This window comes from Mycteria americana, chromosome 20, assembly GCF_035582795.1.
Source record: "Mycteria americana isolate JAX WOST 10 ecotype Jacksonville Zoo and Gardens chromosome 20, USCA_MyAme_1.0, whole genome shotgun sequence".
Lineage (NCBI taxonomy): Eukaryota > Metazoa > Chordata > Aves > Ciconiiformes > Ciconiidae > Mycteria > Mycteria americana.
The window spans coordinates 134,796-152,936 of record NC_134384.1 but is presented as its reverse complement, the minus strand read 5'-3'; the positions used below and the strand labels follow the sequence as shown (position 1 = coordinate 152,936).

The 18,141-nt window shown below is 37.8% G+C and overlaps 1 protein-coding gene across 2 annotated transcripts in view; it reads right to left on the bottom strand.

Moving 5' to 3' along the window:
- NGF (nerve growth factor) overlaps window positions 1–17,665 on the bottom strand; it is a 35,384-nt gene extending 17,719 nt beyond the window's left edge. The window contains exon 1 of one of the 2 annotated variants that reach the window (XM_075521910.1): window positions 17,397–17,665. The gene's annotated coding sequence lies outside the window, so the exon portion shown is untranslated. The remainder of the gene's footprint in view (window positions 1–17,396) is intronic. The other variant, XM_075521909.1, reaches the window with a different exon arrangement.
- Window positions 17,666–18,141: the final 476 nt, after the last annotated feature.

The following is an 18,141-nucleotide window of genomic DNA, read 5'->3' as shown; positions in this document are numbered from 1 at the left end:
ATAGTTTGAACTGGGTCCATATTTTAGCTGTATGGTGTGGGCTTCTGGGCACAGACCCAGTGAGCAGTGGGCGAGTAGGAGTTGTCTGTCTTTGTATTATGTCAGAGTTTGAGGGGAGGCAGCTGCTGTGAATGTTTTAAGATAGGAGGTTTTTCTTCTCCACCCAGACATTTAAGGTGAAATGAAATTTAAGGTGAAATTTAAATGTGGGAAGGGGTTTGTCTGGATCTTGAACCAGCGGCCTCTGGAGCCTGACCACTCTGCAACATCCTTGCCTCACACAAAGCTTGAAAGACGATCAGTGTAATATGCAGAGAAGTGAATGATGATACGGAGTGCAAGATGTCCTCCCTTGCCGGCAGTCCGCAGCTGTCTCTGAAATAAATGCCTGTGTCTTTGAACAGTTCTCCTGGTCATACAGTTATTCTGTGCAAAGGGTCAGTTAAACAGAAAAGTGTTTGTAAAGAAAAGATCTGATCCTTTCTCATACTGTTCACTCCCTTGTACATGGGAATCCTTTAAGCAAACAACAAAGTGCAAAGAAGTTTAAATGAAGTTCAGGCTTCAGCAACCTCTGCTTAAGAACAGGAAACGGGGAGTTGGACTAACCTGCCAGCCTCAACAGTTCTTATAAATCTGCATTTGGCAACACAGTTGCGTTAGGAACATTTGTAGGGTTCTTACACATTCATTTTCAGTTTTCTGGCATCATCTGTTTGCTGAATGCATTTTTTGCTACAGTGAAAAAGTAGAATGGGGAAGATGCGTCTCTTTCCTTTTAACTGTGCACTTGCATGTTTCTACCACTTTTTCTAGAACTCTCTTTGGCCTTGTTCTAAGTCTGAATAAATCCGAATGCCTAAATTGCAAAGCAATGCTAATCGCCGATGTCGTTGCACATCTTTACACTGTGCACACTTCAACTTTCTGTAGGGTTCACTGACTTCCCTGGTATGCAAAGTTTGAAATGGGGGAATTCTATTAAAAGTAGGCCAGGATTAGAGGATTACTGTTACTGTGTTTACCAGCATATTATTTTCCTTGTTTCTTTTATTATATTAGGTATGAACCTTTTTTCCATTTCCATAGTGAGAACAATCAATAGGTCGAATGTGTGAACTCTTGGAACTGGGATGACTAAACTGCTGTAACAAGTTTTCTCACCCTACATTCATCAAAACAATCTTGCAGAAGGTGATTAAACAAAAACTTCTTTTACTACTGTATCACATACCTTATAAAGAAAATGAACTATAAAGAAAATTAACTCTATCGCAGCCAAAACCAGCACAAGAACATATGGGGGAAGGAGTCAGAGTGGGAGGAGGTACTTCTGAAAGTTGTGGAATGGTAACTTGCTGTGGGAATGAGAAGCTATAGAAAGAATAACTTGTAAATAATATTTGAAGGCTACAGCTGGTAAGTGCAATACAGCTTGAAGTTCAGATCATGCTTCTTCCAGTTTAATAAGGGAAAAATGTTGCAGACAAATGCACATAAGTTCCTAGCATGACAAGATGTGAAGAGCCTTTGGTTGCTTAAACTACTGAGAAGGTTGGCAATTCCAAAACGTGTAAACTCATCAGCTTGAGGCAGCACTGCAGCTAGCTATGGTATGCAAATGCTGTTGATACCCCTACTACAGAATGGAGTGTGTTATTCAAACCAGTGTGGATAAAGAGTTATGGCCTGCATGGAAGAGTGCTGTCTTTGTGCAAACTTTTGTGGTAAAAAATGGTAAATTGAACTCACAGATATAGTGGTTACCCTGCTAAAAGAAGACTTGGAATCTCTTCCCAGAATTACAGCATTTTAATTAGAAGAATGAGAGCAAAGTCGTAATCTTGTTAATAGGGATAGACACAGATAAGGCAGAAACAAAATCCACAGCAACATAGCCTAAACATTAAAATCAATGGCTTGGAGGCTAGCAACAGCAATGCTAGCTACAGCAACAAAGCTGCTCCCTGTCCCTACTTTTCATACAAGACTAAGCTTGACAGTGAATAAGTTGGAAGAAATACCTCTTCTGCCTTGTAACACTGAGCTACATCACACGCAGCTATTTGAAAATATATAGCTGAAATGCAGGGAAAGGTATTTTAAATTTATAAACCAAGTCCACAGATACATGATTGTTTTCTTTAAATTTCCTTTTAGTCCTTCTAAATTCTTGTGACATTCAAGGATCAATAAGAATCTCATCTGTAGCTGGTTCTGACAGATGTTAATCTTTCTCTTGGCTTTGCAGTCTGCTTGAAATAGTACTTGTTTCTTCATGTCAGGCCTCTGGCAATGCTCACTGGAGTTAGGATTACAGTCTCCAGTGAATCCCATTTTTACTGTCATTAACTTTCTAAACTGTTCCCCATAGCTGGCAACCTTTCCATGCTTGGAGACCTACTTAGTGGGAAGCTGGGAGAGTGATGTTTTTTGTCTGTCTAGAATCATTGTGCCTTTAATTGAGATTTGTTTAACTTTGTCATTAAGTCCATTTACGTTGTAGGCATTTCATGACAATGATCCCATACTTCACTTTTACACTGGCTGTGTTTCTGTTGTGATTTACCTATTAATGAAAGAAAAAAAAGCTCCATGTTTACTTAAGATTCTTACAAGTAGCCTTTTTTTTTCCTTCCATTAACTTGGTTAATAAATTCAGGAAATTTTTGGATTGGGAATTAGAGACATGGCTCATCTGCAGATTGTGTGCTATGTTCTAGCTAAGGAAGTGGCTAGATTTATTTAGCAAAATACAGGTGCTCTGGTTTCAGTAGCTACTTGTCTAGATAGCAATTGATGCTGCTGTCAGAACCCATAAACCCTGGGTTTATGGTTGATTCCAAATTAGGGACAAATCTTGATCAGAAAGCAACAGGAACAGAAACATTTCTCCCCAAAATTACAAGGACTTCATGGCGAACAGAACACACTGGGTGCAGTATTGCTATTTGTGTTCCTCAGTCGTACAGCTGTGTAACAGATCGTAGGTTACAGGTTACTTTCCTTCCCTTAGAATGTGAGTCAGGGGTGACCAAAACTATGTGAGTTGTAACACGAGCTTGACAATGATCACTTTAGCAGTTGGGAAAGCCAAATACTTGCTTCTTAATAAGAAAAAAGAAAGCTGATTAATCATCCAGAGTCATCCTGCTCTACCTCAGTGTTGATTTGAATGCCATTCCCTATGGATTGGCCTACACAGAGGGAAATGCCAAACCATAATCAAGACTGAGTGACTGAGTTCAATCAAATGTTTCAAAATATCACCCATGAGTTGTAGATAAAATAAAAAGCAGGGATATTCTCAGTCAAGCAGTTAATTGCTTCCTGAAAACTTGTATTGTTCTTTGCAATAATTCGAAGATTTTCACTAAGGCTCCCTCCAAGCTAGTAGAACTTTATTTCCATTTTATAGATTTACATTAGTTTACACTGTAATGTACAGATTAACAGACTGGAACATGGCACCTGCCCTCTCTCACATTCTTCTTTCTGAATGATCCTGCAAGGCTGACTTGTTTCTGGGAGAGATAATTTGCAGAGCCTCTAGGAATTAAAACAAGTTTTTAGAAGCTTTTAGGAAGATAAATAATACCAACCTACCCAAGCTCTGCAGATATTACTACTAGCAGCAAAAATCACACCTGGAAGGGAAATGGGGTACTTTAGAGTTAAGTCAGTAGGTTTTTCAGTTATTATTTTTAGAGAATTATCCCAAAAGGATATTTCTATGGGTTTTGTTTCTTACATTAGGAAAAATTGTTTCAAATAGGAGCTGAAGACATGTTACGTCAAATTTTTTGCAAGAGTTTGTCCAGTTGAAAATAACGGTGGTTGTTTAAATACTTGTCTGGTTCCTGATATGCCCCAGGTTGTGTGCAATGATGAAAAATTTATCATCAGCATATCTCTAAATGAATCATCTTTTTTCCTGCACCTACATGGTCGCACAATTTTACTGTCTGCTTGCTTTGATGAATATTTGATATTTGTCATGTGAAGCTGTTCCATCACATTTGTAATATCGGAAATTCCAAGCACACTTAACACCTTAATATGATGTCACAGTTAATGTATTCCTAATCATTTTGTGACCCAATACAATATGACACAGGAGTCTTGTTTAATTACCAATCATATAAAGATAAAAGTTACAACACAGACATCTGGCTGCAAGTCATGCACCTGGATTAAACATTTTCTCATCTGGCTGTACTATACTATGTAGCACAGACTGCGCAAAGCAGGTGGTAGAACCTTAGGTAAGATCCATTATTATAAAGTAAGCAATTACTTTTCTTTCTTGGTTTTTTTTTTTTTGGTTTTTTTTTTTTTTTTTTTTTTCCAGTGGATCAAGGTGATAAATTTATCTCATGCCGATAAGGCTTCACTCAACACAAATGCTGGAAATGGAATATTCTTCCTTTCCCTTTTTATTTTATGATTTGTTGAATGATGGCATTGCTGGGAGAAAAGTGAAATAAAGCTGAAGGAAATAGGAGAAAGACGTTGAAGGGTTTTGTCAGAGCTGTTCTTCAGAGTTCAGTTGTGTTTCCTCTGCTTTGTGCCTTAGCATGAGTCCATGCTGCATTGCTTCTAGAACAGGTAATGTGGAGCTCCCCCATATAAGCGGGGAAGGTGGAAAAGGATATAAATTCTCATTGCAAATTCACACTGGACCTTTTGCTAACAAGTTAAACTTGTTACTAACTTAGAGTTTATAATACTAATTTTCAATTCTGGTTTTCTGTGCTGGGCAATGTAAACCAAAAATTGTTTCTTTTTCTACCTTTATGTTCAACCCTGCGAAGAACAGTATTTGGATTTCGTAAACAATCTAGGCACATTTACTCCAAAGCGTATATACTGCATGTACAACTTCTGGTCAGCTGGGAACCTGCTGGTGATACACATGAGCTATCTGATATGGTTTTGGTCTTTGTTGCCTAGTCATTGGTCACAGTAGAGGAAGCATAATAAAATGCATGATCCTTTCCCCACATAATTATGAGTCTAGTTTGTATTTCAGTTTAGTGCAGATCACTCAGCAGCGTGCAGGACAGAATGAGAACAACTGCCTGAACAGAATACCTAAAAATATTTTCCCATAGTGAAAAATAGAAATTACATCCTTTATGAAATGTATGCATTTGCACAGTAGGTGAAGTGCCAAGCGAACACATTCACAAAGTCTTTGGCACTCTTCTGCAGGCAGGACAGCATACCATGTCTGGACTCCACACATTCTCTAGCTCCACAAAAAGCATTAAGAAAAGTCTGATTTCAAATCTGTATTTCCATGTTTTGTGTGCCAATATTAATTAGTTCAAATAACCTGACATATTTGAAATTCACTGTCATTATATCACTTAACACTGTATGTAACCATATATTTTCTTTGTCTGGATATTTGATGCACACCTCATCTCGTATTTATTACAGTATTATTTGTTAATGCTTCTGTCTGTTGAATCAATTGTCAGGAACAATCATAATAGTCACAAGAAAGCAATTTTATTCGGAACTGGAAGGAAGGTAGTATGCATGAGCATATAGTGGAAAGAGACAAAAGATGACATTTGTAGCCAGAGGTGATCTATAGTATGAAAATCCTAAATGCTGTTGAAGAGTGGGACTCCACAGATTGTTGTCATAATCGTGGCATTAGGAGTAGATTTTTCTTTGGTATTTGCCTATTTTTACTAGAATTTTCATCAGATGATGAATTCATGACAATTTTAGATTGTCTAACACAAGAAAAATAAGCTTTTTTTTTTTTTTAATAACAACGTATGCCTAGCAGGTTTCTGACTTAAAAATCTTTTGAAAGAGGCCTATTGTGTTTGCATTTAGTGTATTTACACTATTCTGTGGGGTTTTTTTGGATGAGCATTAGGTTCAAAGCAGATAATCAAGTTGTATGCCTTATAAGATGATTTTCTGCCTGCTTAAAATCAAAACCAGAGGGAAGTTTTGAAGATTAGGTGAGTACCTAGTTTCTGTGCACAATGTCAGAGTTTAAATATATGTCACTTGGAAATGAGCTTTTGCAACTTTGTTTCATTTCAGAGGTAGAGAGATGAACTTTAAATCTGGCCAACAATATTACATCAGTTTTTCTGTGGCATTGGAAATGTGTTATTTTCTTAGAAAGTATTTCCTTTTACTTTCAAGTGATGGCACGACCATAGGTCAAGTGCTGAGGACTGAATTCAAATTACTTGAATTCTTTTAAAAATTTGAAATACTGAACAAAGGTAAGAAATTCTACAGTTCATTAAATAGCTTTCTAATTTCTTTGCTTTCAAATAGAAAAGAATGAGTGGGAGAAATGAGAAGGAAAGGGCCACATGCTTTTCTCTCTCAAAACACACAGAGAAAGAAAGTGGTCTTTAGTACAGTCCTTCCCAACACTAGTCTGTTTCACAGAGGCAGTTTACAGTGCAGGAACGTGCATCTAGGGAGAGCTCATGGATCGGAGTCCCTCTAATGCATGTAATTCTGCATGCTTTGGCAAAGCCGGATACTCACGCTTTTGGCGTATATAAAGTGTCCTGGAATGTGAGGCGGAGCAGTGAACCTTTGCACTCTTCTGTTTACAGCATGTGCCTGAGAAAATTATGAGAGGAAGGTTTGGCAAGAATGACTGGGGCAGGGAGGATTTGGATCTAGGCAGAACAAAACCATAGATGTTGAACATTTATAGCATTGATAAGAAACACCAATAACAAGGAGAGGAATGGAAAGGATTCTTGACATGGAAAATAAAAGCATGCCTAGTTTCTGTGGCTTGACATTTCTGTAAATAAAACATGAACTACTACACAAGTTCAGTGCATAACTGAGTACACAGTTCTTGGTTGCTGCGTAGGCTTCAAACTGGGTTCAACAAAGAGCATCACCTGTTTGTAGTCTGTTTTAACACAGAAATGACACTTGTGAAATGACACTACCTTGTGAACCCTTGACCCAATGACCCTTGAAATTGTTGAGTGTCGATCACATCTGACAGAAGGTTAGAGGTTTTAAAGCTAGTAGGTTTCTACATAAAGATAATATGTTAAAGATAATATGTTTCTACAAGTTTGATGAAAATGCAGGATAGGTAGAGGTCCTGACCAAAATAAAAGCTATGGTGTTAGAGGTCCATTTGATTAGAGAATTTATGTTAGGGCAGACGTGTACCTGTATGTCCTAAAAGTTATTAAAACCTTACAGATGCTTGCGAATTTAGTAGACACCAGAAACTCTGACCACCACAGAGAATAAGGTTTCATTATTTCTGCTTATTGTACTGCTTGTTTTAATATGGTGAAGGGACTGAAGTAAAAATACGAACCCAGAGGAACAGAGAAGGGTAGACCCTGAGCTATTCAACATGTGTGTCTGTGACCTGCAGCAACAAATAATATTTGCAATTAATGTAAATATGAAAAGTATGACAAACAAAGAAGAGGAAAAAACTTTTCATAGGGCATTATGGATCACTTGGTAAACTGAGCATAAGCAAACAACACATGTTATGAAACAGCCAGTATGTCGTAGGAATATAGAGGAATGTCATCCATAGATGAACAAAGAATAACAGCCATATTTACATGACTGGAGTCTTTATTAAGGGAAGAGGCGAGTATAAAACAACCTTGAATTAATGTTAGATAATTGATTGAAAAATAACTGGCTCCATGCTGTACCCACAGTAAATAGAGTTAAAACGGGATAAAGAGGCAGTTTTCCCTCTGTACTTATTTATTTCTCTTGACACAGTTTGTGTACTTTTTCCTTAAAGGTAAGAAGTGCAGTTAGTACGATAAGTTTTGCTGAGGGAAATGAATAAAATTGCTAACACTGTGATCAGAAGAAAGAATAATCAACTTGTTCCCCATTAAAGAGAACCCCTTTGACATACTATGAATACATAAGAACGACTGTGCTGGACCAGATGACAGGCTCATCTTGTCGATCCTGTCTCTGACAGAGGCACATAGAAGATCCTTAAGGAAGTGTCTAAGAGCAAGATAAGCATATAGTGGTACGTTTCCAACCACGCTCCTATCCTTCTGCAGCGTTTGGATGAGCAGCTTTCTGTGCCAGAGGGGTTTTCAGTGTGTTTAAAATCTTCAGTGTATTTCCCTTCCATGTACCTGTCTAGCTATACCTTGAATCCATTTCCCTTTTTAGCAGCAAAATACCTTGTGACTAGGAGTTCTGCAGCTTGGTGTGCGAACAACTGCTTTCTGTTGTTATTGAACCCGTCATCAGGTGGTTCCCTTTGATGCACGTAGCTTTTGTAGTGGAAGAGGCACCAAGCATCTGAGCCTTCTGAATCTGCCCGTGATTTTAAGCCCCTTTGGACTTTTACTGTTTTGTTTAAGTCCAAAAATATGGTAGTGGGGAGAGCTGAAGAGTTGGGCCTAGTCCCCAGTACAGCAGCCAAATAGTGAAATAATCTAGCCTGTGAAAGGATATCTTTTTTATAGGTGATGGAAGCACTTAACCTGAACTCTTGGTCAAAGGCAATATATGATAAACAGATGAACGATCAAATCTGACGATTGTGAACTGCAGACAGCTGGAAAGGAAAAGCAAAAAAGAAACCGCTAAACCAAAACCAAAACCCCCAAACTGACTAATGAGAGAAAGAATGGGTGGCTTCTCATATGCAAAACCTTGTAGGTATCAAACCAGTAATAAATATAGGCCATTATCACATGAACATCATCCTTCATCAGTGGAGCCAATTCGAGTCTTACCTAGGAGACTGAATGTCACCCATAATGCTGTTCCTTGGTTCTGAGTTCCTTAAAGAGCTGCTGTATGGCTGTGCTCTGCTCATCCCCAGAATTCTGCATTGATCACATCTATCCAAGAAAATAATATTGCAGAAAGTTTGCTGCTTGTTATTGACTACCCAATCCTGGTCTTCTAGTAAATGGTACATAGATCCTTCTTTGAGCAGGAAGCTGGACAGATGACCTTGAGGTCCCTTCCAATTTGATTTATTCTTTAATTCTACACTTCTTCTCAATATTTGAAGGCCATCTTCCTCTCGGGGAACACTGTATAACTGACTTGCTTAATTTGTTCTGTATACTGTTTTTTTAACAAAAATTTATTTATGTTTGTCACTTTGCAGTATTTTCCATGTTGAACGTCCAACACAAAGCTTAGTCCTTTTCTAGATGTGTGATGATGGTAGCAATAGTTTTAAAAAAAAAAGAAAGATGTAACTATGCATTTATTTTTTCTGCTACTTACGAATTCTTAGGAGATCAGAAACAAACAAAAAAGTATACAAATGTGACATTTTCTGGTGATCAGCAGTCTGAACAAACTTGTCAAACATGATGCTGTAGGTGGTGTCCATAATTCTACTTGTGCTCATAAAGTGCTAGCACACAAAAAGAAGACAGAAAGCCATGGAAAACTTAAGATACCTTCTACGATATTAATTTTGGATGTGAAATTTCCTGTTCTCTTACTGGTACATAAGGAGCATATATCCGTTGACCACAAAAGACTCTGAAGAGATTTTCTTGATTCAGACAGAAAGCTGTAACTTTTGCAATGCAAAGCGTAACCACTGTCAGTGGGCAAGGTAGACAGTAGGGAGTACTCCCTTTATTCATGTGGGGCATATGTGCAACATCATGCTCCAGCAAGGCATCTGGTAGAAAATGGAAGTGAAATAAGTCTATACTTGGGTTACTGAAGTTATAACCAAGCAAGCCTGTGGAAGCTTGATCTATTGGTACAAAACAGAGTATGGTACAAAACAGAGTAAAGTCAATGGTTACTTGGGAATCCATTGCCTTTCTAGAGAATCCAAAAATCACTCAAATTTAATGAATTGTAGCTATGCAAAGTAAAAGCAACAATCCTTATATCCATGTGCTTATTTAGTTCCAAAAAATTAATGTGTTAATGTAATTCAGAACATTTAAATCCCCCTAAGATTACATGCATGTGCCTTTGTCTCATAGGTTTTGAGCACTTCACATGCATAGTGTACTTGATTCCTTGAGATCCGTAGAGATATGCAGCAGTAAAATTTGAATGGAGTGTGAAACTCTACTAAATGTGAATTATTAGAAAGCATTTCTTTTGTTTTGTTTCTAACTTACTAAAACCTTAGGAACAAATGGACACAAATTTAAACAAAAAAGCAGCATGTACAATTTGTTTCCTAGGGAATTCCGGAAATGCAAGTGGAAGTAGATACGGAATGCAATGTAAGTTAGCATAGTTCTCTTAGCAAGTGCCCTACAGAACACATTACTTGTGGGTATCTCAGTTTTTAAATGCCCAATTTTCAGTTCCTGGGATCGAATTTCCAAAGCTGTTGCACTCCCAAACTCCATATTGATTTTCAGATGCTTCAGAACCTGCTAAGTGGGTCCTAAATATGACACACAAATACAGTGCAACTGGAAACTAATAGCTGCTTTTGAAAGAAAATTGCCCTTTCTTTTGTAGATCATCCTGCCCTGAAGCAAATTGTCCTATGAAGTCACAAATCTCTGAGCAGCAGCTGCCTGCAGACTGTGCAATGTAGCAGTCCATCAGTTGCAGTTACAGTAGAAAGTTTGCTTCATACATATAAATAAGATGAAAAATTTGTACATTTTCAGAGATGGCTATTCTATGCCCTCTTGCCTATTATTAATGAGGGAAAATGCCATTGTTAAAAGGCTGCTGTGTAGAAGTGTTAATTTTCAGTCTGAAATATGAAAGCACCAGAAAATTAAGGATATGGACAGCTGCAGTGACAAAAGACATCCGTGCTTGCAGTTCATTCTTGCCTACTGACCCGCTGCAGCTGACATGCCCTGCTGACCCTCCCTAAAGGCCACAGTGTAATCATTTTCATGATTACTGAAAGTACAGTTCCCAAGTAGGGCTGAATTTATAGTTATGTTCTGCAGAATTGTGAGTAGTACTTGAAATGTCTTAAGCAATGAATAGTTCAAATGAGTGATTTGGATGGCTGTGGTAATGCATGTGCCTTGAACACCTTGCTGGTCTGGGGCTGGTACATAGAGTGTCTCAAAAGGATCGTGAAATAATGGGCAGGAAATGATGCATTTTGGAAAATGCAGGCTGTGTCACTCACCACAGGGCAAATCTCTTTGTGAACAAGCACAGGTCTTTTTTCATACCTGAGTCATCCAGCACATAAAGGCTTCAAAAAAATAAGATATGTTTCAAAATAGAAAAACACATATTCTGTGAGCCAGAGGTGTTAAACATATCATAATCAAAGTAATATATAGCAATGAGGTGCTTGGCAGATTTCCATCACAAAAATTTCTGAAGAACTTTTTGTTTTTTTTTAAGAGCCTGGATCGCATATGGTTGTATAAAGAACAAAATAAAGACAATCAAAGTAAATCAGTGAACCAGACCACAAAAAATTCTATGTCACCTTTATACCGATACAGTACAGAGGGAAAATATGAAATTATTAAAAATAGGGAAAAAAATCAAACCAGTAATTTTTAGACTAGCAAAGCCATACATGGCAAATAGAAAGTTGTCAAAGAAATAATCTGCTTCCCAGCGGTATTTCTATTGGGCTATTCTACTCATTGTAGGTCAGAACTGTCAGAAACAGTCTAATCTTTTATTAGTTTTGTGAGTAGTTAACAACTAACTGAGCTAAATCAATTTTTGTCGCATGCTTTTTAACGCAGCAACATTTCTCACAAATATGGCAGTTTAAAATAAATGACCAACCCTGAATGTAAGAAGCAAGTTCATTTTATTGATTATTCATTCATTTCATTAATTTTATTCCTGGAAGGAGCTTCATATTTGCATAACTTAAATGGTCATTATGATTTTGTCAATAGTATGTAAACTAAGGCCCAAAACAAAGTCAAAGAATTTGTCTTACCTTCTGTTTGATTTTTTCTGTCTTTGTGCTTGAATCTTTTTCCACTGAAATCAATGGGAGTTTTGATACGTAACAAGTCAATGGGAGCAGAATCTGATCTTTTATTAGCACATTGTTATGGACCCTATGGGAACAGGAAATTTGATTTTGGAGCCAGGAACATAAATTAGGGAAAGATTTTTTGGAATCAGTTTAATGGGCTGTGTTCGATGTTCAATTTTAGAAACTCCCTGAACAAAAGAAGTCTTGAACTACATCAAATGGTCTGGTTACTGCAAGTGTGATTTCTGACAGTGATCAGAATTGTGTTCAGAAAATATTTGTAGGGGCTGTCAGACTGAGGGGAGACTCTGTTAGGGTTTGGGTTGTAAAGTCCAGGCCAGGCAATTCTTTAGGATTTTTGCTATGCGCTGTCACCATCTCACAGTTTCTTCCAGGGAATACCACTACGAAACATGGAAGCCATGTTCGTGTGATAAAACTGATCCCAGCAAACAGAGAATGTGAGTGTGATAGATCTTGATTTGGGCCATCTGATAGTGTCACCTACTATGCCATGAAATCTCAAAGCATTGTTGTAAATGTAAGAACCTAGGAAAAAAAGATGAAAGGCTCTTTACTGGGAAATAAACATTGCCTCCAAGATAAGGAAAAGTCAGAGGTGTTTCATTCATTGAACAATGGCACAGGAAATTCAAATGATGCTACAGAAGCTTGGCAGTAAAGCCATCATGCATGTTATTTCAAAGTACCTCATGCAGTCATTTTAATTTTGGATTTAGATAATATGCCAGAGAAGTCTCATTCATGTATATATGTATGTAGGGCCTGATTTCTACAGGCATACAGCAATTTTCATCTTAATAGGTGTATGCAGGCTCAAAATATTGAGCAGCGCTTTGCATATTTTCTCCTGCTGTACAGTAATGGTGTGATCTAAATGTCTTTCACATGAATATAGTCACACAGACATTACGCCTGAAGGTAGTCAAGTCATTCTTCTAAACACATGAAAGCAACTGTGCAGTGTGGTGTGCTTAGATCTGCTTCATTTGGAGCTAATGCATTCAGAGACGTGCTGACTAGTGAATTGCTGTAGCCAACTCTGTATATCCTTGGTGACTTCCCAGCTCTCTGCCAATGCAGTCAGCATCTTGCATCTTCATTTGTGTATCCATTAAATTTGATTGCATCCCTTCTCCTGTATCCCCATAATTGTTTACAAGTGCCAGGTGTTAATGTTCCAGTACATCATAACTCATTTGCAAGTACTTAATAATCTCAGAGAAGCAAAATTTGTGGGCACAAAATCCCACTTCTACACACAGGAAGTTCTGTATAATTGTAGTGTTTCTTTATACATGCTACAGGCTGAAAACCACATTTAATGCATCAACAGCAAGTCAGCTGCACTTGGGGATAGGTTAGCAAAGTCAGGTTGACATCTCACGTCTCCACCTTTCAATCTCGGAATATGCCAGTGGTTCTTGGCATTCAGGTTTGACTGTTTGCATTGCCATTCTCTGGACTGCTGCATTTTACAGGGTGATACGGTTCTCAAAGTGAAAGGTATATTGTCAGTGTAATTAATGATGTAGTATTTCCATGCTACTTTTTACTTAGATATATGTATAATATTTTTAGTGAAAGCAGTTAGAAAAGATTTGAGTTCAATAATGAGTTTCAAATAAGGTGTCAGGTCCACAAATAAACAGGCCACAAAGATATGAGATAAAATTGTATTTTCCCATTTGCAGTATATTTCAGTGAATTTCACAAGATCAACCAGTTATGTACTTTCATAGGCCTTTTTCCAGTATCTCAGTCATAATCTATTTAGACGTTGATTTGCCTGAAGAGCTGTAAATCTCAGCATTAACGTCTTTCTGTAGTGGAAACTTACATGAACACATGCCTACACCTAATTCTTGAACAAAAATAAAAATAAAGAATGCTATCTTTACCTTTTCGTTTTGCCAGAATCACCATTCTTTCATCAGTGAACTAGTAACCCATAGTAAATATTACATAGTCACCTTTCTTCTTACTAGGATAGGTCAAGTATTTGACAGGCTAAAACACTGAGGAGAAGGTTGGGGTGTCTGTACTAGAACAGAAGTTCATCCACGTCAGTATTTGGTATCCTGCAGTAGCTAATAATGTTTAGGGAGTGGTGTACACAGCCATATGGTGATCATCTCCTTGGTGTACTCTCCCACTCAGCAGTCATTTTTTAATCACAGATTTCCTGAACCACAGGTAGTGTCTTTGCTTTTAGTATGTCTGATTACTTTCTGAACCCCTGCGAACTACAATATCCTGTGGAAAGGAATTCCATAGCTCAGTTATGCATGGAGAGAGGAACCACCTTCTTTTGTTTGCCTTGAACTTGCCACCTGCTAGTTTTATTTCCCACTCCTCAATTTTTTAACTGGGAGACAAGACAACAGCCATTTCCTTTTAAACATCTCAAGGACAATTATGACTATAAATATCTTCATTATACCACTCTTCAGCCATCTCTTTTCCAGACTTAGAAATCGTAAGCTATATAGTTTCTCTAAATATGGAAAATGTTCCAGGCCTTTCATCATCCTGCACCTTTTCTTGTTTTACTTTATTCTTTCTCTGAGATGCAAATGATGACCCGAACTACAAGCAGTATTCAGGATGTGAGGACAGTATAGGTTTATATCGAGGGTCTGAGATTTTCTTTCCACCAACTAAGTTACATAGCTTTAGTATTAGTGGAACTGGGCAGATAAGAGTGCACGTAACTCACGTTAATAGATACTACGATCTCTTGGCAACAGCAAAAATGATCTTGCTTTGCTTGGCCACATAATTTTTGCTATAAATACACACACACGCAAATATTTAATGAATTGAGCAGAGCTGCACAAAGGGCATTGTGTCAGGAGAACAAGCCACATGCATCCCATAGGACATCTATCCCAGAGCGGGAGACGCTTCTGTCATAGAAGTGCTCTTAAATACATTGGTGTCTGTGACCAGGCTCAAGTCAAATTCGGCATAAGGAGAATTTCCTTCTTTCTGTGAAAGAAATGCAGTTGTAGCAGCATTGTTACATTGCCTTTCACTTTCTTTACCATGAGGCAAGTTTCGTGGGAAGAGCTGTTATCTGCCATTTCTCTAAGTGTATCAGCTGATCTAATAAATGTTTTAGTTCATGGTCACTTTCTGAATAAGCCCTTAAAACTTCTTTTCATGAGAGGGCAGTTGCCAGCAGAGGTCACCATTGCTGTAGCCGGTTTGAGAGGAGTTGAGTTTTACTAGCTTTTATTGGACTGAGATTTGAAGGGTAGACAAATATTTTGAAATACACCAATTCAGCATTGACTTTTGGTGTTAGAATATTGAATCTTTTGGAATGAAAGCATTAATTTTATTAACCTTTTTTATTGCATTTTAAGTTTGTTCTTAAAATACAGACTAAAAAAATGGCAGAATTATGCTAACTTTTAAAAATTACCAATATTTTTTCCACATGCCTTTAATTTAATTCAGTTAATGCTAATTAATATGTATTCAATATTCTGTTAGTCCTAAAAGCGTTTCATAAAGAAACAGAAAACCAATTAATAGAATTTGCATTTAAAGGAACATTTTTATATGGCCAAAGCCACGGAGCAGTAGGGGAGTTTATAGGACTCATTCTATTGAGTGAAATAATCTAGTTTTTAAATGTGTTCTATCTGACCCTTTTTCTAGGTATCCCATTAAAGAAAGACATTTTACACTTGAAAATGCTAATCGAAATACATATTTTAGGTATTTTTCAAACCTGATTTTTTAGATTAACATCTTATGGTGATTACATAGACTGCCTAGTTATTCTACGTAAGAATTGTTTACTTAGCATATGGGTTAGAATGATCCTTTGTGCTCACTGTAATTCTCTGCTGGACTTAAATGAAGACATCTGAAAAGATAATTTAAGCTTTTGATTGAGAAAATGGACACTGCTTAGCTCAAGGGATGAGAAAAAGAAAGCCACAGTTACTTTCTTTACTACCTTATTGTGAGACTGACAGATCCCTTTAGGGTGAGTGGCTGGGATTGATCAAGATGTGAAATCACTATTACTCTACTGCACAGGTTTGTCAGGAGGGCTTCTCTCCAGACCTTGCTGAGATTTGTTAGAAAAAGGTTCATATAGATATAATTATTAATATATTTAAAGGCCAAATTTTTCTTATCATACTCATGTGAACGCTCCAGTTTATTTGGGTCTTCATTCCATCACTGTAACCTCTTTGTGAAAGTGCAGGAGATATTGTAACCTTCTGAGTTTCAGACAAATGTCTGAAATGGTAGTTGTCAGGGTTATTTTAAAAAGCCTTTTTTCCATAATATCTGAAACAGCTCAGAAGTGCGAAGAGTATGAATGTACAGGCAAGTTAGCTTCCTCTCTATCTTTTTGCAGGTAATTGCCACATTTTATTTTGGCTTCGCAAAAAAGTGCCCAAAAGACTTTACTGTGATACTCTAATGCATTAAAACACCCATAAATTATCTGTCTAACAGTTACAACGCAACTTCGAAGTTGTGACAACTTGGAAAAACCAGCCTGACAAGCATGCTCACTTTCGCTGTTTTTCTAAAACTTCTTGAGCATATAAGGAGAATTTGAAGTGAAGAAAGCAACTGAAGCACAAACACTTTTTGTTCTCAGCACACAAATTCCTTCTGTCTCCCTGACTGGGGTCCCCATTTTTGTCTCTGACTAGTGTAGCAGATAAAACAGTGTTATCACCCGCTATAAATCAATAAAGATTGTCAGTTGCACCCTGTCACTAACGGGCAGGCAGCAGGGGGTTTGTAAGCTTTTCCAAGTGTACATCCTGGAGGATACCCAGTCTCTAGTGAGCTCCTGCTCTGCCTATAGCTGAAAGGTTTCTGCCTTGGGCCAGTCATGCTTTGATTTACCAGAATTCCTATTTATTTATATTAGTAAAGAAAGAAAGGAGTTCTTATCTAGAGTAGAATTATCATAGAAAAAAAAAGGAAAGTGTTAAGTAAGCCTTAATATTCAGAACAAAGGCAGTAAAGAATTTTCATATAGGTGTAACTGCTGTACGATGCAAATAAAACTAAGTTCTTATATACCTGGATAAAAAGAATGAGAATACTACTTACGTTTCTCTAAGATTAAGCTGTTCTTCCTAAAGATGTTTTTCAAGCTTTAAGCTTAAACACAAATGCTTTATGAACACCTTCCACATGTGCGTGCAGTTTAACCTGCATTAGTAGATGCAATTTTCAGTTTCACTAGACCACGCTTTTCTTGCAAATGCTATTTTTAGCAACGAGCATTCTGTATTTCAAAGACATCTGATCTGTTCCTCCTCAAGAGAGCAAAAATCACTGTACAGCAAAAACATACTGGCTAATTTTGAAGATACCAAACTTCCACAACTGGTGCAACAGCCGCATTACTTGCTTTGTGAAAACTGACTGTTGTGGGGTCACTCACCTCAGAGCAGTATCACTGGATGCCGGGGGTACAGGGAATCTGGAGGGTTGTCCAAGCTGTTTTGTAGTCTGTAGCACCCCAGTCCGTGGACACTTTCCCAAGCCAGAAGAGCCATTCACATTCTCTCTGCCTTTCCAGCCTCATTCACTGCTCTCAGGGCTCAGCTAGCTGCACTGACTCACAGAAATTAAGCTCCCTCTGGGTCCTAGTGCTGTAAACGTGTGGGAGCTGCACGGACTCGTAGGAATTCAGCCTTTGGCTTGCTGCCTAGTCCATGCAGTGATGCACAGATGTGCAGTGAAAGTTTCAAAGCGTGCACTGGTTGTATTACTATGCATACATAATACCAAGAAAAACCTCCAACTTCCTGGTTCCACTGTCAAGAGCTGAAAACCCTCTTTAAGGGACGTTTTGTCTTCAGCCTTTCTACTTTGCATCTTAATCCTTGCACTCAATTTAAAGATGAGACCTCACATGAAGAAACTCTGAGCTCCCTGATGAATGAGTCCTTTTGAAAATCATCTCTAGAGCCCTCATGTCAACTCATGTCATGAGTCTATGCACAAACCTATAGGAACACTAATAGTTAACTGGTGAAGCAGTGGACTGGGTTCCCTGCAAAAATTGTGCAGTCCCCATTATCAGCTGTCTTTAACAGGGGTCAGCCAAACACTGATCTAGAGTAGCAAAGAAATATTTGACCCTGACCTGGGGCAGAGGAAAAGATTATATAAGAACCTTTCCA